This window comes from Capsicum annuum, chromosome 4 (assembly GCF_002878395.1).
Source record: "Capsicum annuum cultivar UCD-10X-F1 chromosome 4, UCD10Xv1.1, whole genome shotgun sequence".
NCBI lineage: Eukaryota > Viridiplantae > Streptophyta > Magnoliopsida > Solanales > Solanaceae > Capsicum > Capsicum annuum.
The window spans coordinates 41,202,076-41,211,425 of NC_061114.1; the positions used below are offsets into that span (position 1 = coordinate 41,202,076).

Consider the following 9,350-nt stretch of genomic DNA (forward strand, 5'->3'; position numbering starts at 1 on the left):
AAACTGTCAGAATTGGCATACAAAGTCGTTACCTTGAAGACTATGACTAATAGCCAATCCTTAATAGTTAGAACTTAAAAATAGGGAATTAGCTCAAAGAATCAAATGAACTTCCTGGTAATTGAACAGTCATCTCCAGTAAGTCGTAAAAGATTTATGGAAGCTATAAAAAAGCTCTAAATGGTGAAATAGTGTGGAAATGTAGAATATAACATGCATAGTCACACAACCATGAAATTAAAGGGTCATGATATACCTAAAGGCTCAAATGATTGGGGATACTTGACTTGCATCTCTCCCTCGCTCTACCAATTAGCCTTCTCTGCTAGAAGGTTTCTCCACTTACCTTAACTACTGGAACCTCCATAGAGCACAACTGCCTGACGTCCCTGGATAATATGAGAACTAGCTCCTCCATAAAGGAAAATCTCTGATCCAACTAAATTGAGTCCTACCAAAATCACATGTAACTAGTCAGAGGTATATCGTCAAATCATAGAAACATAAAAAACTGGATTAATAGAGACAAAATCATGGGGAAAGGCCAACTTATAATCCACTTCTCCAATTATGAAAACTATCTTAAGAGGTCAAATATATCCGAGCCTAAGCAAGTTTTTCCATCTGAGCCTAATCATGCACTTCATGCATAATACTTTAAGGAACTCTCGGTCTCCAACTCCAAGCCTTAAGGCATAAAGTCTATGATCTTCATAAGCCTTCTTTCTACTATAAGCTACCCTCAGCCTATCTTAAATCACCCAAACTCGATCCAATGACTCTCAAAGTAAGTCAGTACCATGAGGCCATAGCTCAGAGGTTTCTGACCACCCTATCAAAGATTGATAATTCCTACCATATAGTGCTTCAAATGGTAGTCATTATTATGGGAGAATTCTATAAGTGCTAAGTGTTGCTCCCACTGATCTCCAAAGTACATACACAAGCTCAAAGTATATCCTCAGCAACCTAAATAGTCTTCTCTCACTTCCTATCAGTCTAAAGATGAAAAGTAGTTTTGAGATCCCCCTGAGTACCTAACTCCTACTGAAAAGTCCCCCAGAAGCTAGAAGTAAAGATCGAGTACATGTCCGAGATAATAGATATGGGGAAAAGTAGTTTTGAGATCCCCCTGAGTACCTAACTCCTACTGAAAAGTCCCCCAGAAGCTAGAAGTAAAGATCGAGTACATGTCCAAGATAATAGATATGGGTACTCCATGTACGTAAATTATCTCATGAATATAGATACAAGCAAACCTGTTTGCACTAAAGGACATATGAATAGGAAGGAAATATGTTTATTTGGTCAACGATTATACAACGAACCAAATGTTACTAGAACCACAGTGGTGCGAGGCAAACCACTAACGATATAAATGGTGATCCACTCCAAATTACACTCATGAGTGAGCAATCTCGGAATCAGGATCCCTGGCCTTTGATGCTTTCCTTCACCTGGTGAAAACATAGGCAACGAGCTATAAAGTAAGATACATATCTATTCATGCCACTCCACCAATAATGATGCCTCAAATCCCTATACATCTTAGTTGTCCTAGGGTTAATACAGTGTACGAACTTGTGAGCCTCACGCAATATCGACTAGATTAAGTCAGTACCTAAATCTCAAAACACAAATGTGGCAATCATATCTTAAAATACCCTCAAAATTGATGGTAGCCCTCCTAAACTGACCATCCAGAACCTAATTATAGGTGACACAAAGTCCCTTATTCACAAATTAATGACTATGAATCTGTTCGGGCAAAGTAGACCTAGCCTCAACAATGCAAGGATCCTCCTAGATTTTAAAATATCAAGTCAAACCATCAAGTTGGATAAGGATTAGAAATCCAACACCAACGATCACTCAGAAGCCAAAACAGAACCTAAGCTACCTATAATCACCGCCTGTTAGATAAAGGCATCACACATTTGCCTTGCCCAAATGGTATAGAATAGAGATGTCATAATCTTTTAGCAACTCCATCCATGTGTTTTATCTTAAATTAAGCTCTGTTCGAGTCTTAAGGTACTGAAGACTATGATGATCAGTGTAGATCTCACAATAAACAAATACAAGTTATGCCTCCAAATCATAAGCACAAAAATTACCACTGGTAACTCAAAATTAAGTGTGTCGTAGTTGCGCTCGTGAACCTTTATCTATCTCATTACATAAGCAATAACTCAAACTACTGCATCTAAACACAACCAAAACCAACAATAAAAGCATCACAATATATGGTAATCTGCTCACCCTCAATAGAAATAGTCAATATAGTAGTTGAAGTGGGAAAATCCTTGAGATTCTTAAAGCTCAACTCATACTCCTCAGAACATTTGAAAGGAACCTCCTTCTAGGTCAATCTTGTCATCACCATTTCAATAACAGCAAAAATCCTCAATGAACCGTCTATAGTAGTCGTCCAAGACAATAAAGCTATGAACCTCGGATGGAGATGTAGGCCTGGCCCAATCATGAATAGCCTCAATTTTCATTGGATCCCCCATAATCCTATTCTTAGACACTATATGTCCTAGTAATATAATAGACTCAAGCCAAAACTCATACTTTGAGAATTTAGAAAAAAGCCTATAATCTCTTAAAGTCTGAAGCACAATCCTCAAATATTACATATACTTCTCTCTACTCCGTGATAGACAAGTATGTCATAAATGAACACAATTATTAAGGAGTCCAAATAATGTTTGAAGACACGATTTATCAAATCCATAAATACAGCTGGGCAATGGTCATCCCATAATACATCACAAAGAACTCATAATGGCCACAACAAGTCCTGAAGGTTGTCTTTGGGATGTCCTTTACCCAAATCCTTGACTGATAGTAACCAAATCTCAAGTAAATCTTATAAAACTTTGTTGCTCCCTAAAGCTGGTCAAATAAGTTATTAATATGAGGCATAGGATACCTATTCTTTACTATCACCTAATTTAGCTGCATGTAATTAATATGCATACACAAAGAACTATCTTATTTTTTCACGAACAAGATAGAAGCACCCCATAGTTACATATACAACCTAATAAAACCCATAGTCAAAAGATCATGAAGTTTAGAATTTAGCTTCTTAAGCTCGGTAGGAGCGATATTATAAGATTCCATAGAAATAGGTCAAGTGTTCGTATTAATATCAATAATAAACTAATATCATGCTCAAGACGAAGGCTAGGTAGTTTAGTGGAAAAGACATCAAGAAAATCATGGATAGAAAAAGAATCAAGAAAACGACTCTTTGTACTAACATCACAAATATAAGAAAGATAAGACTCGCTACCCTTTGATATTAGTCTCTATGCTCAAATGTAAGATATAATCTTTGTCGGTGAGTGACTAATAGACCTCTGCCACACGATTAGGGATATGCCGAGTATGGCTAAGGTAATTGTCTGGGCAAAATAGTCCAAGCCCTTATGATAGGAGGATAACAAGTCAATTCCCCAAAGTACATCAAAGTCCACCATATCTAATACAATAAGACCAGCCTGAGTATTACTATCTCAAACTATCATAACACATGATCTATAAACTTGATCCACTACTAAAAGCTCACCCACAAGATTCGATATGTATAATGAGATAGATAAAGAATCCCAAGAAAAATCTAACCAAAGTGAATAATAGGAAAACACATATGAATAAGTGGATCTTAGATCAAATAATGGAAAAGTTTGTTGATAACACACTATGATCATGCCTGTAATAATAGTATTTAAAGACTTTACCTTTGGTCTACCAGTACAACATATAAATGACCTCACCCTCCACTTATTAGGCATTTGAAAACTAACCTACCTTATCTATCTGAAAAGTTTCTCGATAACCCTGAGACCACCTCGACAACCCTACATACCATCTTTAGATAGGGGCAGCACTACCCTAATCGATAAAACATTCTACACTAAAGGTACAATTATCCTATCTTGAGGACACTTTTTAGAATAATGGTTAAAGGACCTACATTCCTAACATACCCAAGGTGTCACACTATGTCTAGAAGATTTGACTATCCAAAAAAGCATCTTGAATCAAAATCCTAGAATATCTATCTCCCAAAGACTAATTGCTACTCTAGCCTAGATGATGACTGTAGTTGGGTTGGACCCCATAAGTAATCTAATGTATGGCATAAAAGGGCCTGCTAGACTAACCCTGATGCTAATAGTACTAGCACGGAGGATACCTACCCTGTGAACCTCAGCTTTTGAATCGTGAGCCACTCTAGACCCCACTAAAAGTTCTCTATTAATGCAACTTCTTATCACTGCCCCCTTAGGCCTCACAATTAATCTCTTTCATGTTGTGAGCATTATTGAAGACCTCAATAAAAGTCCTACCAGTGGTAATAAAACTTTGAGTGGCCATCCAAAGAGAAAGTCTCAGTCCTCAAACAAAACACGAATTTGCTCATACTTGTCAACAAAATAGTTGTATCATGCCTGGCCAACTCATAAAACCGAGCCTTATACTCCAGGACAGTCATATAATCGTCCTTAAAACTCGAGAATTGACCTCTCAAATTCTCTATAAGGCTACGAGTAATATACTTATGCAAGAAAACCTATGAGAACTGAGCCCAAGACAATAGAAGAGACCCATCTAGCTTGGAATCAAGATAACTCTCAACCAATGTCGAGCTTCCAGGTCCAAATGAAAAGTAGTGTAGTCAACATCATGAGTCTTAACTAGGCCCAAATTAGTGATCCTATCCTAACAAGAAGTCAAGAACTCAAACGTATTTCTGCCTAGTTCCCCAGAAAACCTTGGTAGATCTAATATTAGAAATATACCTAACATCTTCAACTCTTCCATAGATATAATAGGTTGTGCGACTACTGGTAGAGCAACTATCAGTGCTAAAATGATCTCAACACTAGGGTCCTCAACTACAGGTTACACCTCTACCTCTAACCACTATGATCCAAAAATTGAGCACTATCAGACCTTACAGCACCAACCAAACCTAGTAACTGAACTAAATCATCTCTGAGTAGCGATGAAAATTAAACTTAAATAGAGCCTAGGCTTCTTTTTGGCCCACCACTAGATGAGGTAAAGGAACCTCTGGTACAGTAAAAGGAATAAGGTCAAGTGATAGTTCCCTATTCGGGGCCAATAGCTCTTGCCTACCCGGACTTCTAGGTTAGCAACGACCTTTGATAGGATCTCTAGTCATGAACTCAGGGTCCTCGTCTCTAGTAGTAATACCTTGCATCATAGCCATATGCAAAAGAGTGAAGCAAGATGAATTATAGAAATTGACTTTGACTTATAGCATAAAATGAATGATGAAAGAGATATTCTCCTAAGAAAATCCTATAAGCTACAAAAGATAAGAAATGGACATCATTGTTCCGTTCTTAGGGAATCTAGTATACACTTGCTCTTGTGCCAACAATACCAATAAACCTAGGCTCTAATACCATTTTGGCATTACCCGAGTTCACAATCCAAGATGGCACCCACTTTTACACGCTAGTAAGTAAGCTAAACTAAAACCTAAAATGGTGAGTAATAGGATAAGGAAAGTAAGGTAGATACCAAAATTTACTCAAGTAATTAGATTGAAAGCCATAAAATATAAGAATTCTAATGCAACCGAAGATAAATAAGGAAAGTCGAAATATCTCTCAACCTAGTAAGGTTGGTATAAGAGCATCTAGCAAAAGAATAGGAGTACTATAAGTATAAAATGTTTAATATTCTCAATTATAAAAACCATTAAAAATATAAGAAGGACAGAAAGTCAGCTCTAGGTCCAAACACTCACCCTATTTTCAAACTCCCACCAGCACTATTATAGGATGAATGGTGGCAACTAGTACTCAGATCTGCATCAGAAAAAATGCAAAAGTATAGCATGATTCTAAAAAAACCATACTCTCTAGGCATTATCGGTCGATTGAGCTAAATTATAATAAAAGTACAATAAGATGTAAGATAATAAACTACATTCAGTAAAAGGGAAAGCCTAGAGTAGTGCTCCGAACGTTGTAAGTAAACAATTGATTAAGCAATATAAAAAAGACCTTGAGTAACTATAGCCTAACTGGGGCCCCATACACTACAACATTTTAGTCCTACTACCATCCTTGTAAGGTGTGGCCTAAAGTAGCAAAAAATGTGGTCTTTGGTCAAAAGCTACGCTTTTGAGCTTTAGGCAACACTTTTTCAGGGGTGACCTAAAAAGGCGTAACCTTTGACTTTAGGCCATGCTTTTAAAGTTTTGCCATATCAGCTACGCCTAAAAAGCTTTTCCATTAAAGAGCAATGACCATGGTTTACAACTCTCATTGGCTGCACTTTTATCTGATAAAGCTACACTTTTAAGTGTTTCCTTTACTTTGTTATTAGGCGTGCTTTACAAGGGTAGCCTTATATAGCACCTCTATAACAACACTTAAAAAATGTGGTCTTTTCTTTATTACTAGCCACACTTCAAAATTATAGCTTTTTATATATCTTCTATGACAAGACTTGTAAAGTGTAAGCATCTTTTAGGTACATGCCACAATTTAATTAATAAGCCACACTTTTGAAGTGTAGCAATATTGTCTAAAATTTGATAGTTCAAGCCACATTTTATAGAAATGGCTTTAGGCTTAAGAAATAATTATTTTGGTCCGAATGTATACATCACTAATCACATTACATATACACATACATATATATAATCTCACACACCAGTTAGCTAATAAATAATTCAAATGCACAGATTTGCAATGAACTCCAAAAAACATGTCTTTTACCACAAAAAATCAAATGTATTTAAAAGTATACAAAATCAAATATATTTAAACGTATATAAAAAAGTTCAAAAATTCTTTCATCATTTACTTCAATCTAGATCAAATTGAGTTGTGGTGGCCACCATTCAAATTTGATCACCTGTATTACTCCTACACATTCAAAATAAACAAACAATTAGGAAAAAAAATATGCTCAAGAAATATTTTAATATTTTTTCAATCTGGAAGAAGGAAGTATGTGAATCAAACTTTCTTTAATTCATTATATCAAGTTAAAAATTTAAGATTTAAGTTTCTTGTCAATGGGTAGATAAGAAAATAAGAAATGAATACAGATGCCAGTAAGGAAATAAGAAATAAAGGAATCAACCAGCAAGCATAATTTTTGAAAGAAAAAAAAAGAATAAGGAATAACATCAGGAGCCAAAAAGATGTCAGAGACCTTCCCTTAAATAATGCAAGTTTAAAGTTTTATCTTTAATTCAAAGAACCACCAAAGAAAATCACTAAATGATATCACAATGGAATAGATCTGCCTATTGTATAAATTGCATGCTAAATGTTGGAACATCCCTTTTCCATTTCCTGAGTTTGAAGAGATATTTATTTTTGGCATACAAAAATTAGCCTGAACTAATTCAAATTCAGTAAAACTAGCTTGTGAAAATCATAACATATTAAAGGTTGCAAGATGTGGGAGCTTTAAGCACCAAACATAATTGAAGCAAGCATTTTTAAGGAAAGACACAAATAAAGAAACCAAAGATATATATGCAATACAAATAGGAACTACAAAAGTGAACAATTAATGGGAAAAAACTGAAATAAACACATAAAACAATATGTATGTCAATCAGTTTCAAAATAACTATCCTACATGTTTGATCCAAAAGGTATGAGTCATTACATTAAGTTTGATACAGATAGCAATATTGCATAATTTGGTTACTTACAGTAGGGATTTTAATGTAACCTACGAGATCAAGGTGTGCCTGAAATTGAATTAAAGGACACCATTTAAACGGAAGGAAATCAACTAAAAATAAGGAAATAACAGGAAAATATACAACAAAATAAAGGTACTAAAATAGTTGTAGTAGTATATGAAAAGAAAAAGCACACCAAGACAAAATTGTTGTAAATTACTAACTTGAGTAAAGAGTCTGCAAGAATGCACCAGATTCCTGACTGCCAATATAGAAAAGACTAGACACTATTATCGATCTTTCCTCACAAACATAACCAAAGCAGTTTTAAAATGTCTAGTTCAGATCATGGGTCAAAGGGTACATACACCATAGAAAGGAACAGAAGATGACCCCGCATAAGGACTAGCTTGAGATTTAAGATTCCTCACCTGTTACATATATAAGAACATGAATAAATACAACTGATTGGCGGACATACAGAAGTATTTGTTAGAAATACTAGATAAAGGTTTTACTCCCTCTTTTTTAATTTGTTTGTCTAGTTTTGACTTGACACAGAGTTTAAGGAAGTAATGAAGACTTTCGAATCTTGTTGTCCAAAACAAAAGATACACGAGATGTACCAAAATATCCTTTAATCTTGTTATCTTAAACATATTATGTGAAAATTTGGAATTAAAGAGCTATCGAAAAAAGGATAGAGGCATACTTTTTTAGAACGGAGTAAAGAGAAAAATAAGAGAAATAAATTGAAACGGAAGGAGTAACTTCTTACTAGAGGTCCACCATCACAGAACTCAATAACCACTCTGCCGACCATGCTCCCCAGAAAAAAATAAAAGAAATAAAAAGAGAGGAATCACGTGACCAATAAAAATGGAAGTGTACACAACTAACATGAAAGAGATTGCCAGGCTTATAAAAATGAAAGTGTACACAACTAACATGAAAAAGATTGCCAGGCTTATAAAATTATGCTCGGAAACTTTAAGAGATCTACATTGGAAGATTTATTTACTGCAATCTTATTGCTCTTTTAGGTTAATTACTAAGAATTTAAGCCTTAATCTTTTGTATTTCAGGTTGATACTCCAATACTTGTGAAGAAACAGTTTGAAAACATAAACCTCAAGATATTCGAACTCTCTGTAGACTCCAATGCTTGTTATTTGAAACTACCAAACATCTAGCATATAGATTGATTCACTGGAGATTCTTCAAACCTTTGAGTTGAAAACATTAGGGTGTAGAAATTCTTTTACCTGGGAGAGCCCAATTATGTTGTATCCTTCACTAAGTTCACTCATTTTCTTTAATTGTAAATTAAGGGAATAGAGTGAGATTAGGAACAATTGCAGGTTCACCAAGTAAAATAACACATTACACTATCTTGACTGACCTTTCTGCAAGCAATGTCTACCTACAAATGAGAAGAAGAAGAAGCACTAAAGTCATAATTTTGCTTTATCTATGATAATATATATCAGATGAGAATCAGAACCATGATGAACAGCGGTAACCTACTTGGTAAAAGGCGTAAACCAGGAGTCCTATGCTTCATTACCAATTTCTCTATGCAAACAAAAAATAAGAGATTATTCTTGGAATTTAGCTAGAAGTAAGATGGTAACTAGACTAAAAAGCA

General features: G+C 35.1%; 1 long non-coding RNA gene across 1 annotated transcript; it reads right to left on the reverse strand.

Annotated features, from left to right (window-relative positions):
• Window positions 1-6,750: 6,750 nt before the first annotated feature.
• LOC107869671 lies at window positions 6,751-9,350 on the reverse strand. The gene is made up of 6 exons (XR_001673895.2): window positions 9,230-9,350; window positions 8,481-9,125; window positions 8,071-8,133; window positions 7,927-7,964; window positions 7,730-7,768; window positions 6,751-6,926 (listed from the first exon to the last, which is right to left on the reverse strand). It is a non-coding gene; the product is annotated as an uncharacterized LOC107869671 (long non-coding RNA).